A 12,124-nucleotide genomic window follows, 5' to 3' on the forward strand; every position below is an offset into this window, starting at 1 on the left:
TGAGATTTCGTTTCGTCGTTGTTATTTTGCTTTGCTGCCCAATGGGCCTTCACCATGGCGCACATAGCGTTCATCTAAAGTGGCCAAGGATTTACTCCATGTTGTTCCTCAGTTACGCCTTCATGTTCGTTCGCTAGCCGTATAGCTGTCGCCAACGACCATACCACGCTGAGTACATCGGTTCTCGTCCGATCACCGAAATTAAGCAGCGTCGGGCGCGGTTAGTACTTAGATGGGGGACCGCTTGGGAACACCGCGTGTTGTTGGCATCGTCCAAAACACTTTTTTACTTTTCACGCCATCTTCATATTTCTCTACTTCGAATATCGTCTTATTTAAAATTTTAAAAATTTGCAAAATTGTGTCTCCCTAGAAATATTCATTATATTTCCATTTAAAGCGTCAATTAATATTCCAATTGCCAATTTGACTACATTTGGCCACCACATCATACCCATTTGTGAGATTTCGTTTCGTCGTTGTTATTTTGCTTTGCTGCCCAATGGGCCTTCACCATGGCGCACATAGCGTTCATTTAAAGTGGCCAAGGATTTACTCCATGTTGTTCCTCAGTTACGCCTTCATGTTCGTTCGCTAGCCGTATAGCTGTCGCCAACGACCATACCACGCTGAGTACATCGGTTCTCGTCCGATCACCGAAATTAAGCAGCGTCGGGCGCGGTTAGTACTTAGATGGGGGACCGCTTGGGAACACCGCGTGTTGTTGGCATCGTCCAAAACACTTTTTTACTTTTCACGCCATCTTCATATTTCTCTACTTCGAATATCGTCTTATTTAAAATTTTAAAAATTTGCAAAATTGTGTCTCCCTAGAAATATTCATTATATTTACATTTAAAGCGTCAATTAATATTCCAATTGCCAATTTGACTACATTTGGCCACCACATCATACCCATTTGTGAGATTTCGTTTCGTCGTTGTTATTTTGCTTTGCTGCCCAATGGGCCTTCACCATGGCGCACATAGCGTTTATTTAAAGTGGCCAAGGATTTACTTCATGTTGTTCCTCAGTTACGCCTTCATGTTCGTTCGCTAGCCGTATAGCTGTCGCCAACGACCATACCACGCTGAGTACATCGGTTCTCGTCCGATCACCGAAATTAAGCAGCGTCGGGCGCGGTTAGTACTTAGATGGGGGACCGCTTGGGAACACCGCGTGTTGTTGGCATCGTCCAAAACACTTTTTTACTTTTCACGCCATCTTCATATTTCTCTACTTCGAATATCGTCTTATTTAAAATTTTAAAAATTTGCAAAATTGTGTCTCCCTAGAAATATTCATTATATTTACATTTAAAGCGTCAATTAATATTCCAATTGCCAATTTGACTACATTTGGCCACCACATCATACCCATTTGTGAGATTTCGTTTCGTCGTTGTTATTTTGCTTTGCTGCCCAATGGGCCTTCACCATGGCGCACATAGCGTTCATCTAAAGTGGCCAAGGATTTACTCCATGTTGTTCCTCAGTTACGCCTTCATGTTCGTTCGCTAGCCGTATAGCTGTCGCCAACGACCATACCACGCTGAGTACATCGGTTCTCGTCCGATCACCGAAATTAAGCAGCGTCGGGCGCGGTTAGTACTTAGATGGGGGACCGCTTGGGAACACCGCGTGTTGTTGGCATCGTCCAAAACACTTTTTTACTTTTCACGCCATCTTCATATTTCTCTACTTCAAATATCGTCTTATTTAAAATTTTAAAAATTTGCAAAATTGTGTCTCCCTAGAAATATTCATTATATTTACATTTAAAGCGTCAATTAATATTCCAATTGTCAATTTGACTCCATTTGGCCACCACATCATACCCATTTGTGAGATTTCGTTTCGTCGTTGTTATTTTGCTTTGCTGCCCAATGGGCCTTCACCATGGCGCACATAGCGTTTATTTAAAGTGGCCAAGGATTTACTTCATGTTGTTCCTCAGTTACGCCTTCATGTTCGTTCGCTAGCCGTATAGCTGTCGCCAACGACCATACCACGCTGAGTACATCGGTTCTCGTCCGATCACCGAAATTAAGCAGCGTCGGGCGCGGTTAGTACTTAGATGGGGGACCGCTTGGGAACACCGCGTGTTGTTGGCATCGTCCAAAACACTTTTTTACTTTTCACGCCATCTTCATATTTCTCTACTTCGAATATCGTCTTATTTAAAATTTTAAAAATTTGCAAAATTGTGTCTCCCTGGAAATATTCATTATATTTACATTTAAAGCGTCAATTAATATTCCAATTGCCAATTTGACTACATTTGGCCACCACATCATACCCATTTGTGAGATTTCGTTTCGTCGTTGTTAATTTTGCTTTGCTGCCCAATGGGCCTTCACCATGGCGCACATAGCGTTTATTTAAAGTGGCCAAGGATTTACTTCATGTTGTTCCTCAGTTACGCCTTCATGTTCGTTCGCTAGCCGTATAGCTGTCGCCAACGACCATACCACGCTGAGTACATCGGTTCTCGTCCGATCACCGAAATTAAGCAGCGTCGGGCGCGGTTAGTACTTAGATGGGGGACCGCTTGGGAACACCGCGTGTTGTTGGCATCGTCCAAAACACTTTTTTACTTTTCACGCCATCTTCATATTTCTCTACTTCAAATATCGTCTTATTTAAAATTTTAAAAATTTGCAAAATTGTGTCTCCCTAGAAATATTCATTATATTTACATTTAAAGCGTCAATTAATATTCCAATTGCCAATTTGACTCCATTTGGCCACCACATCATACCCATTTGTGAGATTTCGTTTCGTCGTTGTTAATTTTGCTTTGCTGCCCAATGGGCCTTCACCATGGCGCACATAGCGTTTATTTAAAGTGGCCAAGGATTTACTTCATGTTGTTCCTCAGTTACGCCTTCATGTTCGTTCGCTAGCCGTATAGCTGTCGCCAACGACCATACCACGCTGAGTACATCGGTTCTCGTCCGATCACCGAAATTAAGCAGCGTCGGGCGCGGTTAGTACTTAGATGGGGGACCGCTTGGGAACACCGCGTGTTGTTGGCATCGTCCAAAACACTTTTTTACTTTTCACGCCATCTTCATATTTCTCTACTTCAAATATCGTCTTATTTAAAATTTTAAAAATTTGCAAAATTGTGTCTCCCTAGAAATATTCATTATATTTACATTTAAAGCGTCAATTAATATTCCAATTGCCAATTTGACTACATTTGGCCACCACATCATACCCATTTGTGAGATTTTGTTTCGTCGTTGTTATTTTGCTTTGCTGCCCAATGGGCCTTCACCATGGCGCACATAGCGTTCATTTAAAGTGGCCAAGGATTTACTCCATGTTGTTCCTCAGTTACGCCTTCATGTTCGTTCGCTAGCCGTATAGCTGTCGCCAACGACCATACCACGCTGAGTACATCGGTTCTCGTCCGATCACCGAAATTAAGCAGCGTCGGGCGCGGTTAGTACTTAGATGGGGGACCGCTTGGGAACACCGCGTGTTGTTGGCCATCGTCCAAAACACTTTTTTACTTTTCACGCCATCTTCATATTTCTCTACTTCGAATATCGTCTTATTTAAAATTTTAAAAATTTGCAAAATTGTGTCTCCCTAGAAATATTCATTATATTTACATTTAAAGCGTCAATTAATATTCCAATTGCCAATTTGACTCCATTTGGCCACCACATCATACCCATTTGTGAGATTTCGTTTCGTCGTTGTTATTTCGCTTTGCTGCCCAATGGGCCTTCACCATGGCGCACATAGCGTTCATCTAAAGTGGCCAAGGATTTACTCCATGTTGTTCCTCAGTTACGCCTTCATGTTCGTTCGCTAGCCGTATAGCTGTCGCCAACGACCATACCACGGTGAGTACATCGGTTCTCGTCCGATCACCGAAATTAAGCAGCGTCGGGCGCGGTTAGTACTTAGATGGGGGACCGCTTGGGAACACCGCGTGTTGTTGGCATCGTCCAAAACACTTTTTTACTTTTCACGCCATCTTCATATTTCTCTACTTCGAATATCGTCTTATTTAAAATTTTAAAAATTTGCAAAATTGTGTCTCCCTAGAAATATTCATTATATTTACATTTAAAGCGTCAATTAATATTCCAATTGCCAATTTGACTCCATTTGGCCACCACATCATACCCATTTGTGAGATTTCGTTTCGTCGTTGTTATTTTGCTTTGCTGCCCAATGGGCCTTTACCATGGCGCACATAGCGTTCATTTAAAGTGGCCAAGGATTTACTCCATGTTGTTCCTCAGTTACGCCTTCATGTTCGTTCGCTAGCCGTATAGCTGTCGCCAACGACCATACCACGCTGAGTACATCGGTTCTCGTCCGATCACCGAAATTAAGCAGCGTCGGGCGCGGTTAGTACTTAGATGGGGGACCGCTTGGGAACACCGCGTGTTGTTGGCATCGTCCAAAACACTTTTTTACTTTTCACGCCATCTTCATATTTCTCTACTTCAAATATCGTCTTATTTAAAATTTTAAAAATTTGCAAAATTGTGTCTCCCTAGAAATATTCATTATATTTCCATTTAAAGCGTCAATTAATATTCCAATTGCCAATTTGACTCCATTTGGTCGGGCGCGGTTAGTACTTAGATGGGGGACCGCTTGGGAACACCGCGTGTTGTTGGCATCGTCCAAAACACTTTTTTACTTTTCACGCCATCTTCATATTTCTCTACTTCAAATATCGTCTTATTTAAAATTTTAAAAATTTGCAAAATTGTGTCTCCCTAGAAATATTCATTATATTTACATTTAAAGCGTCAATTAATATTCCAATTGCCAATTTGACTCCATTTGGCCACCACATCATACCCATTTGTGAGATTTCGTTTCGTCGTTGTTATTTTGCTTTGCTGCCCAATGGGCCTTCACCATGGCGCACATAGCGTTCATCTAAAGTGGCCAAGGATTTACTCCATGTTGTTCCTCAGTTACGCCTTCATGTTCGTTCGCTAGCCGTATAGCTGTCGCCAACGACCATACCACGCTGAGTACATCGGTTCTCGTCCGATCACCGAAATTAAGCAGCGTCGGGCGCGGTTAGTACTTAGATGGGGGACCGCTTGGGAACACCGCGTGTTGTTGGCATCGTCCAAAACACTTTTTTACTTTTCACGCCATCTTCATATTTCTCTACTTCGAATATCGTCTTATTTAAAATTTTAAAAATTTGCAAAATTGTGTCTCCCTAGAAATATTCATTATATTTACATTTAAAGCGTCAATTAATATTCCAATTGCCAATTTGACTCCATTTGGCCACCACATCATACCCATTTGTGAGATTTCGTTTCGTCGTTGTTATTTTGTTTTGCTGCCCAATGGGCCTTTACCATGGCGCACATAGCGTTCATTTAAAGTGGCCAAGGATTTACTCCATGTTGTTCCTCAGTTACGCCTTCATGTTCGTTCGCTAGCCGTATAGCTGTCGCCAACGACCATACCACGCTGAGTACATCGGTTCTCGTCCGATCACCGAAATTAAGCAGCGTCGGGCGCGGTTAGTACTTAGATGCGGGACCGCTTGGGAACACCGCGTGTTGTTGGCATCGTCCAAAACACTTTTTTACTTTTCACGCCATCTTCATATTTCTCTACTTCAAATATCGTCTTATTTAAAATTTTAAAAATTTGCAAAATTGTGTCTCCCTAGAAATATTCATTATATTTACATTTAAAGCGTCAATTAATATTCCAATTGCCAATTTGACTCCATTTGGCCACCACATCATACCCATTTGTGAGATTTCGTTTCGTCGTTGTTATTTTGCTTTGCTGCCCAATGGGCCTTTACCATGGCGCACATAGCGTTCATTTAAAGTGGCCAAGGATTTACTCCATGTTGTTCCTCAGTTACGCCTTCATGTTCGTTCGCTAGCCGTATAGCTGTCGCCAACGACCATACCACGCTGAGTACATCGGTTCTCGTCCGATCACCGAAATTAAGCAGCGTCGGGCGCGGTTAGTACTTAGATGGGGGACCGCTTGGGAACACCGCGTGTTGTTGGCATCGTCCAAAACACTTTTTTACTTTTCACGCCATCTTCATATTTCTCTACTTCGAATATCGTCTTATTTAAAATTTTAAAAATTTGCAAAATTGTGTCTCCCTAGAAATATTCATTATATTTACATTTAAAGCGTCAATTAATATTCCAATTGCCAATTTGACTCCATTTGGCCACCACATCATACCCATTTGTGAGATTTCGTTTCGTCGTTGTTATTTTGCTTTGCTGCCCAATGGGCCTTCACCATGGCGCACATAGCGTTCATCTAAAGTGGCCAAGGATTTACTCCATGTTGTTCCTCAGTTACGCCTTCATGTTCGTTCGCTAGCCGTATAGCTGTCGCCAACGACCATACCACGCTGAGTACATCGGTTCTCGTCCGATCACCGAAATTAAGCAGCGTCGGGCGCGGTTAGTACTTAGATGGGGGACCGCTTGGGAACACCGCGTGTTGTTGGCATCGTCCAAAACACTTTTTTACTTTTCACGCCATCTTCATATTTCTCTACTTCGAATATCGTCTTATTTAAAATTTTAAAAATTTGCAAAATTGTGTCTCCCTAGAAATATTCATTATATTTACATTTAAAGCGTCAATTAATATTCCAATTGCCAATTTGACTACATTTGGCCACCACATCATACCCATTTGTGAGATTTCGTTTCGTCGTTGTTATTTTGCTTTGCTGCCCAATGGGCCTTCACCATGGCGCACATAGCGTTCATCTAAAGTGGCCAAGGATTTACTCCATGTTGTTCCTCAGTTACGCCTTCATGTTCGTTCGCTAGCCGTATAGCTGTCGCCAACGACCATACCACGCTGAGTACATCGGTTCTCGTCCGATCACCGAAATTAAGCAGCGTCGGGCGCGGTTAGTACTTAGATGGGGGACCGCTTGGGAACACCGCGTGTTGTTGGCATCGTCCAAAACACTTTTTTACTTTTCACGCCATCTTCATATTTCTCTACTTCAAATATCGTCTTATTTAAAATTTTAAAAATTTGCAAAATTGTGTCTCCCTAGAAATATTCATTATATTTACATTTAAAGCGTCAATTAATATTCCAATTGCCAATTTGACTCCATTTGGCCACCACATCATACCCATTTGTGAGATTTCGTTTCGTCGTTGTTAATTTTGCTTTGCTGCCCAATGGGCCTTCACCATGGCGCACATAGCGTTTATTTAAAGTGGCCAAGGATTTACTTCATGTTGTTCCTCAGTTACGCCTTCATGTTCGTTCGCTAGCCGTATAGCTGTCGCCAACGACCATACCACGCTGAGTACATCGGTTCTCGTCCGATCACCGGAATTAAGCAGCGTCGGGCGCGGTTAGTACTTAGATGGGGGACCGCTTGGGAACACCGCGTGTTGTTGGCATCGTCCAAAACACTTTTTTACTTTTCACGCCATCTTCATATTTCTCTACTTCAAATATCGTCTTATTTAAAATTTTAAAAATTTGCAAAATTGTGTCTCCCTAGAAATATTCATTATATTTACATTTAAAGCGTCAATTAATATTCCAATTGCCAATTTGACTACATTTGGCCACCACATCATACCCATTTGTGAGATTTTGTTTCGTCGTTGTTATTTTGCTTTGCTGCCCAATGGGCCTTCACCATGGCGCACATAGCGTTCATTTAAAGTGGCCAAGGATTTACTCCATGTTGTTCCTCAGTTACGCCTTCATGTTCGTTCGCTAGCCGCATAGCTGTCGCCAACGACCATACCACGCTGAGTACATCGGTTCTCGTCCGATCACCGAAATTAAGCAGCGTCGGGCGCGGTTAGTACTTAGATGGGGGACCGCTTGGGAACACCGCGTGTTGTTGGCCATCGTCCAAAACACTTTTTTACTTTTCACGCCATCTTCATATTTCTCTACTTCGAATATCGTCTTATTTAAAATTTTAAAAATTTGCAAAATTGTGTCTCCCTAGAAATATTCATTATATTTACATTTAATATTCCAATTGCCAATTTGACCCCATTTGGCCACCACATCATACCCATTTGTGAGATTTCGTTTCGTCGTTGTTATTTTGCTTTGCTGCCCAATGGGCCTTCACCATGGCGCACATAGCGTTCATCTAAAGTGGCCAAGGATTTACTCCATGTTGTTCCTCAGTTACGCCTTCATGTTCGTTCGCTAGCCGTATAGCTGTCGCCAACGACCATACCACGCTGAGTACATCGGTTCTCGTCCGATCACCGAAATTAAGCAGCGTCGGGCGCGGTTAGTACTTAGATGCGGGACCGCTTGGGAACACCGCGTGTTGTTGGCATCGTCCAAAACACTTTTTTACTTTTCACGCCATCTTCATATTTCTCTACTTCAAATATCGTCTTATTTAAAATTTTAAAAATTTGCAAAATTGTGTCTCCCTAGAAATATTCATTATATTTACATTTAAAGCGTCAATTAATATTCCAATTGCCAATTTGACTCCATTTGGCCACCACATCATACCCATTTGTGAGATTTCGTTTCGTCGTTGTTATTTTGCTTTGCTGCCCAATGGGCCTTCACCATGGCGCACATAGCGTTCATCTAAAGTGGCCAAGGATTTACTCCATGTTGTTCCTCAGTTACGCCTTCATGTTCGTTCGCTAGCCGTATAGCTGTCGCCAACGACCATACCACGCTGAGTACATCGGTTCTCGTCCGATCACCGAAATTAAGCAGCGTCGGGCGCGGTTAGTACTTAGATGGGGGACCGCTTGGGAACACCGCGTGTTGTTGGCATCGTCCAAAACACTTTTTTACTTTTCACGCCATCTTCATATTTCTCTACTTCAAATATCGTCTTATTTAAAATTTTAAAAATTTGCAAAATTGTGTCTCCCTAGAAATATTCATTATATTTACATTTAAAGCGTCAATTAATATTCCAATTGCCAATTTGACTACATTTGGCCACCACATCATACCCATTTGTGAGATTTTGTTTCGTCGTTGTTATTTTGCTTTGCTGCCCAATGGGCCTTCACCATGGCGCACATAGCGTTCATTTAAAGTGGCCAAGGATTTACTCCATGTTGTTCCTCAGTTACGCCTTCATGTTCGTTCGCTAGCCGCATAGCTGTCGCCAACGACCATACCACGCTGAGTACATCGGTTCTCGTCCGATCACCGAAATTAAGCAGCGTCGGGCGCGGTTAGTACTTAGATGCGGGACCGCTTGGGAACACCGCGTGTTGTTGGCATCGTCCAAAACACTTTTTTACTTTTCACGCCATCTTCATATTTCTCTACTTCAAATATCGTCTTATTTAAAATTTTAAAAATTTGCAAAATTGTGTCTCCCTAGAAATATTCATTATATTTACATTTAAAGCGTCAATTAATATTCCAATTGCCAATTTGACTACATTTGGCCACCACATCATACCCATTTGTGAGATTTCGTTTCGTCGTTGTTATTTTGCTTTGCTGCCCAATGGGCCTTCACCATGGCGCACATAGCGTTCATTTAAAGTGGCCAAGGATTTACTCCATGTTGTTCCTCAGTTACGCCTTCATGTTCGTTCGCTAGCCGTATAGCTGTCGCCAACGACCATACCACGCTGAGTACATCGGTTCTCGTCCGATCACCGAAATTAAGCAGCGTCGGGCGCGGTTAGTACTTAGATGGGGGACCGCTTGGGAACACCGCGTGTTGTTGGCATCGTCCAAAACACTTTTTTACTTTTCACGCCATCTTCATATTTCTCTACTTCGAATATCGTCTTATTTAAAATTTTAAAAATTTGCAAAATTGTGTCTCCCTGGAAATATTCATTATATTTACATTTAAAGCGTCAATTAATATTCCAATTGCCAATTTGACTCCATTTGGCCACCACATCATACCCATTTGTGAGATTTCGTTTCGTCGTTGTTATTTTGTTTTGCTGCCCAATGGGCCTTCACCATGGCGCACATAGCGTTCATTTAAAGTGGCCAAGGATTTACTCCATGTTGTTCCTCAGTTACGCCTTCATGTTCGTTCGCTAGCCGTATAGCTGTCGCCAACGACCATACCACGCTGAGTACATCGGTTCTCGTCCGATCACCGAAATTAAGCAGCGTCGGGCGCGGTTAGTACTTAGATGGGGGACCGCTTGGGAACACCGCGTGTTGTTGGCAATCGTCCAAAACACTTTTTTACTTTTCACGCCATCTTCATATTTCTCTACTTCGAATATCGTCTTATTTAAAATTTTAAAAATTTGCAAAATTGTGTCTCCCTAGAAATATTCATTATATTTACATTTAAAGCGTCAATTAATATTCCAATTGCCAATTTGACTACATTTGGCCACCACATCATACCCATTTGTGAGATTTCGTTTCGTCGTTGTTATTTTGCTTTGCTGCCCAATGGGCCTTCACCATGGCGCACATAGCGTTCATCTAAAGTGGCCAAGGATTTACTCCATGTTGTTCCTCAGTTACGCCTTCATGTTCGTTCGCTAGCCGTATAGCTGTCGCCAACGACCATACCACGCTGAGTACATCGGTTCTCGTCCGATCACCGAAATTAAGCAGCGTCGGGCGCGGTTAGTACTTAGATGGGGGACCGCTTGGGAACACCGCGTGTTGTTGGCATCGTCCAAAACACTTTTTTACTTTTCACGCCATCTTCATATTTCTCTACTTCAAATATCGTCTTATTTAAAATTTTAAAAATTTGCAAAATTGTGTCTCCCTAGAAATATTCATTATATTTACATTTAAAGCGTCAATTAATATTCCAATTGCCAATTTGACTCCATTTGGCCACCACATCATACCCATTTGTGAGATTTCGTTTCGTCGTTGTTAATTTTGCTTTGCTGCCCAATGGGCCTTCACCATGGCGCACATAGCGTTTATTTAAAGTGGCCAAGGATTTACTTCATGTTGTTCCTCAGTTACGCCTTCATGTTCGTTCGCTAGCCGTATAGCTGTCGCCAACGACCATACCACGCTGAGTACATCGGTTCTCGTCCGATCACCGGAATTAAGCAGCGTCGGGCGCGGTTAGTACTTAGATGGGGGACCGCTTGGGAACACCGCGTGTTGTTGGCATCGTCCAAAACACTTTTTTACTTTTCACGCCATCTTCATATTTCTCTACTTCAAATATCGTCTTATTTAAAATTTTAAAAATTTGCAAAATTGTGTCTCCCTAGAAATATTCATTATATTTACATTTAAAGCGTCAATTAATATTCCAATTGCCAATTTGACTACATTTGGCCACCACATCATACCCATTTGTGAGATTTTGTTTCGTCGTTGTTATTTTGCTTTGCTGCCCAATGGGCCTTCACCATGGCGCACATAGCGTTCATTTAAAGTGGCCAAGGATTTACTCCATGTTGTTCCTCAGTTACGCCTTCATGTTCGTTCGCTAGCCGCATAGCTGTCGCCAACGACCATACCACGCTGAGTACATCGGTTCTCGTCCGATCACCGAAATTAAGCAGCGTCGGGCGCGGTTAGTACTTAGATGCGGGACCGCTTGGGAACACCGCGTGTTGTTGGCATCGTCCAAAACACTTTTTTACTTTTCACGCCATCTTCATATTTCTCTACTTCAAATATCGTCTTATTTAAAATTTTAAAAATTTGCAAAATTGTGTCTCCCTAGAAATATTCATTATATTTACATTTAAAGCGTCAATTAATATTCCAATTGCCAATTTGACTACATTTGGCCACCACATCATACCCATTTGTGAGATTTCGTTTCGTCGTTGTTATTTTGCTTTGCTGCCCAATGGGCCTTCACCATGGCGCACATAGCGTTCATTTAAAGTGGCCAAGGATTTACTCCATGTTGTTCCTCAGTTACGCCTTCATGTTCGTTCGCTAGCCGTATATCTGTCGCCAACGACCATACCACGCTGAGTACATCGGTTCTCGTCCGATCACCGAAATTAAGCAGCGTCGGGCGCGGTTAGTACTTAGATGGGGGACCGCTTGGGAACACCGCGTGTTGTTGGCATCGTCCAAAACACTTTTTTACTTTTCACGCCATCTTCATATTTCTCTACTTCGAATATCGTCTTATTTAAAATTTTAAAAATTTGCAAAATTGTGTCTCCCTAGAA

At 42.2% G+C, this 12,124-nt stretch overlaps 21 non-coding genes and 5 pseudogenes across 21 annotated transcripts; all 26 read left to right on the top strand.

Annotated features, from left to right (window-relative positions):
- Positions 1 to 150: 150 nt before the first annotated feature.
- Positions 151 to 269, top strand: LOC149092380 (5S ribosomal RNA). The gene has a single exon (XR_016196330.1). It is a non-coding gene; the product is annotated as a 5S ribosomal RNA (ribosomal RNA).
- A 342-nt stretch (positions 270 to 611) lies between these two features.
- LOC149092381 (5S ribosomal RNA) lies at positions 612 to 730 on the top strand. Its single transcript, XR_016196331.1, has one exon. It is a non-coding gene; the product is annotated as a 5S ribosomal RNA (ribosomal RNA).
- A 342-nt stretch (positions 731 to 1,072) lies between these two features.
- Positions 1,073 to 1,191, top strand: LOC149092382 (5S ribosomal RNA). The gene has a single exon (XR_016196332.1). It is a non-coding gene; the product is annotated as a 5S ribosomal RNA (ribosomal RNA).
- Positions 1,192 to 1,533: 342 nt separating this feature from the next.
- LOC149092383 (5S ribosomal RNA) lies at positions 1,534 to 1,652 on the top strand. Its single transcript, XR_016196333.1, has one exon. It is a non-coding gene; the product is annotated as a 5S ribosomal RNA (ribosomal RNA).
- A 342-nt stretch (positions 1,653 to 1,994) lies between these two features.
- LOC149092384 (5S ribosomal RNA) lies at positions 1,995 to 2,113 on the top strand. The gene has a single exon (XR_016196334.1). It is a non-coding gene; the product is annotated as a 5S ribosomal RNA (ribosomal RNA).
- Positions 2,114 to 2,456: 343 nt separating this feature from the next.
- Positions 2,457 to 2,575, top strand: LOC149092385 (5S ribosomal RNA). The gene has a single exon (XR_016196335.1). It is a non-coding gene; the product is annotated as a 5S ribosomal RNA (ribosomal RNA).
- Positions 2,576 to 2,918: 343 nt separating this feature from the next.
- LOC149092386 (5S ribosomal RNA) lies at positions 2,919 to 3,037 on the top strand. The gene has a single exon (XR_016196336.1). It is a non-coding gene; the product is annotated as a 5S ribosomal RNA (ribosomal RNA).
- Positions 3,038 to 3,379: 342 nt separating this feature from the next.
- On the top strand, positions 3,380 to 3,498 carry LOC149092387 (5S ribosomal RNA). The gene has a single exon (XR_016196302.1). It is a non-coding gene; the product is annotated as a 5S ribosomal RNA (ribosomal RNA).
- Positions 3,499 to 3,841: 343 nt separating this feature from the next.
- Positions 3,842 to 3,960, top strand: LOC149092388 (5S ribosomal RNA; annotated as a pseudogene).
- A 342-nt stretch (positions 3,961 to 4,302) lies between these two features.
- On the top strand, positions 4,303 to 4,421 carry LOC149092389 (5S ribosomal RNA). Its single transcript, XR_016196337.1, has one exon. It is a non-coding gene; the product is annotated as a 5S ribosomal RNA (ribosomal RNA).
- Positions 4,422 to 4,992: 571 nt separating this feature from the next.
- Positions 4,993 to 5,111, top strand: LOC149092390 (5S ribosomal RNA). Its single transcript, XR_016196338.1, has one exon. It is a non-coding gene; the product is annotated as a 5S ribosomal RNA (ribosomal RNA).
- A 342-nt stretch (positions 5,112 to 5,453) lies between these two features.
- Positions 5,454 to 5,572, top strand: LOC149092391 (5S ribosomal RNA; annotated as a pseudogene).
- A 342-nt stretch (positions 5,573 to 5,914) lies between these two features.
- On the top strand, positions 5,915 to 6,033 carry LOC149092392 (5S ribosomal RNA). Its single transcript, XR_016196339.1, has one exon. It is a non-coding gene; the product is annotated as a 5S ribosomal RNA (ribosomal RNA).
- A 342-nt stretch (positions 6,034 to 6,375) lies between these two features.
- On the top strand, positions 6,376 to 6,494 carry LOC149092393 (5S ribosomal RNA). Its single transcript, XR_016196340.1, has one exon. It is a non-coding gene; the product is annotated as a 5S ribosomal RNA (ribosomal RNA).
- A 342-nt stretch (positions 6,495 to 6,836) lies between these two features.
- LOC149092394 (5S ribosomal RNA) lies at positions 6,837 to 6,955 on the top strand. The gene has a single exon (XR_016196266.1). It is a non-coding gene; the product is annotated as a 5S ribosomal RNA (ribosomal RNA).
- Positions 6,956 to 7,298: 343 nt separating this feature from the next.
- On the top strand, positions 7,299 to 7,417 carry LOC149092395 (5S ribosomal RNA). Its single transcript, XR_016196292.1, has one exon. It is a non-coding gene; the product is annotated as a 5S ribosomal RNA (ribosomal RNA).
- Positions 7,418 to 7,759: 342 nt separating this feature from the next.
- Positions 7,760 to 7,878, top strand: LOC149092396 (5S ribosomal RNA). Its single transcript, XR_016196303.1, has one exon. It is a non-coding gene; the product is annotated as a 5S ribosomal RNA (ribosomal RNA).
- Positions 7,879 to 8,209: 331 nt separating this feature from the next.
- Positions 8,210 to 8,328, top strand: LOC149092397 (5S ribosomal RNA; annotated as a pseudogene).
- Positions 8,329 to 8,670: 342 nt separating this feature from the next.
- LOC149092398 (5S ribosomal RNA) lies at positions 8,671 to 8,789 on the top strand. Its single transcript, XR_016196267.1, has one exon. It is a non-coding gene; the product is annotated as a 5S ribosomal RNA (ribosomal RNA).
- Positions 8,790 to 9,131: 342 nt separating this feature from the next.
- LOC149092399 (5S ribosomal RNA) lies at positions 9,132 to 9,250 on the top strand (annotated as a pseudogene).
- A 342-nt stretch (positions 9,251 to 9,592) lies between these two features.
- On the top strand, positions 9,593 to 9,711 carry LOC149092400 (5S ribosomal RNA). Its single transcript, XR_016196268.1, has one exon. It is a non-coding gene; the product is annotated as a 5S ribosomal RNA (ribosomal RNA).
- Positions 9,712 to 10,053: 342 nt separating this feature from the next.
- Positions 10,054 to 10,172, top strand: LOC149092401 (5S ribosomal RNA). The gene has a single exon (XR_016196269.1). It is a non-coding gene; the product is annotated as a 5S ribosomal RNA (ribosomal RNA).
- A 343-nt stretch (positions 10,173 to 10,515) lies between these two features.
- On the top strand, positions 10,516 to 10,634 carry LOC149092402 (5S ribosomal RNA). The gene has a single exon (XR_016196270.1). It is a non-coding gene; the product is annotated as a 5S ribosomal RNA (ribosomal RNA).
- Positions 10,635 to 10,977: 343 nt separating this feature from the next.
- Positions 10,978 to 11,096, top strand: LOC149092403 (5S ribosomal RNA). The gene has a single exon (XR_016196293.1). It is a non-coding gene; the product is annotated as a 5S ribosomal RNA (ribosomal RNA).
- Positions 11,097 to 11,438: 342 nt separating this feature from the next.
- Positions 11,439 to 11,557, top strand: LOC149092404 (5S ribosomal RNA; annotated as a pseudogene).
- A 342-nt stretch (positions 11,558 to 11,899) lies between these two features.
- On the top strand, positions 11,900 to 12,018 carry LOC149092405 (5S ribosomal RNA). The gene has a single exon (XR_016196271.1). It is a non-coding gene; the product is annotated as a 5S ribosomal RNA (ribosomal RNA).
- Positions 12,019 to 12,124: the final 106 nt, after the last annotated feature.

The sequence above is a fragment of the Drosophila navojoa genome, chromosome 2 (assembly GCF_054131105.1).
Source record: "Drosophila navojoa isolate 15081-1374.11 chromosome 2, UAZ_NAV_1.0, whole genome shotgun sequence".
In the NCBI taxonomy this organism is placed as follows: Eukaryota; Metazoa; Arthropoda; class Insecta; order Diptera; family Drosophilidae; genus Drosophila; species Drosophila navojoa.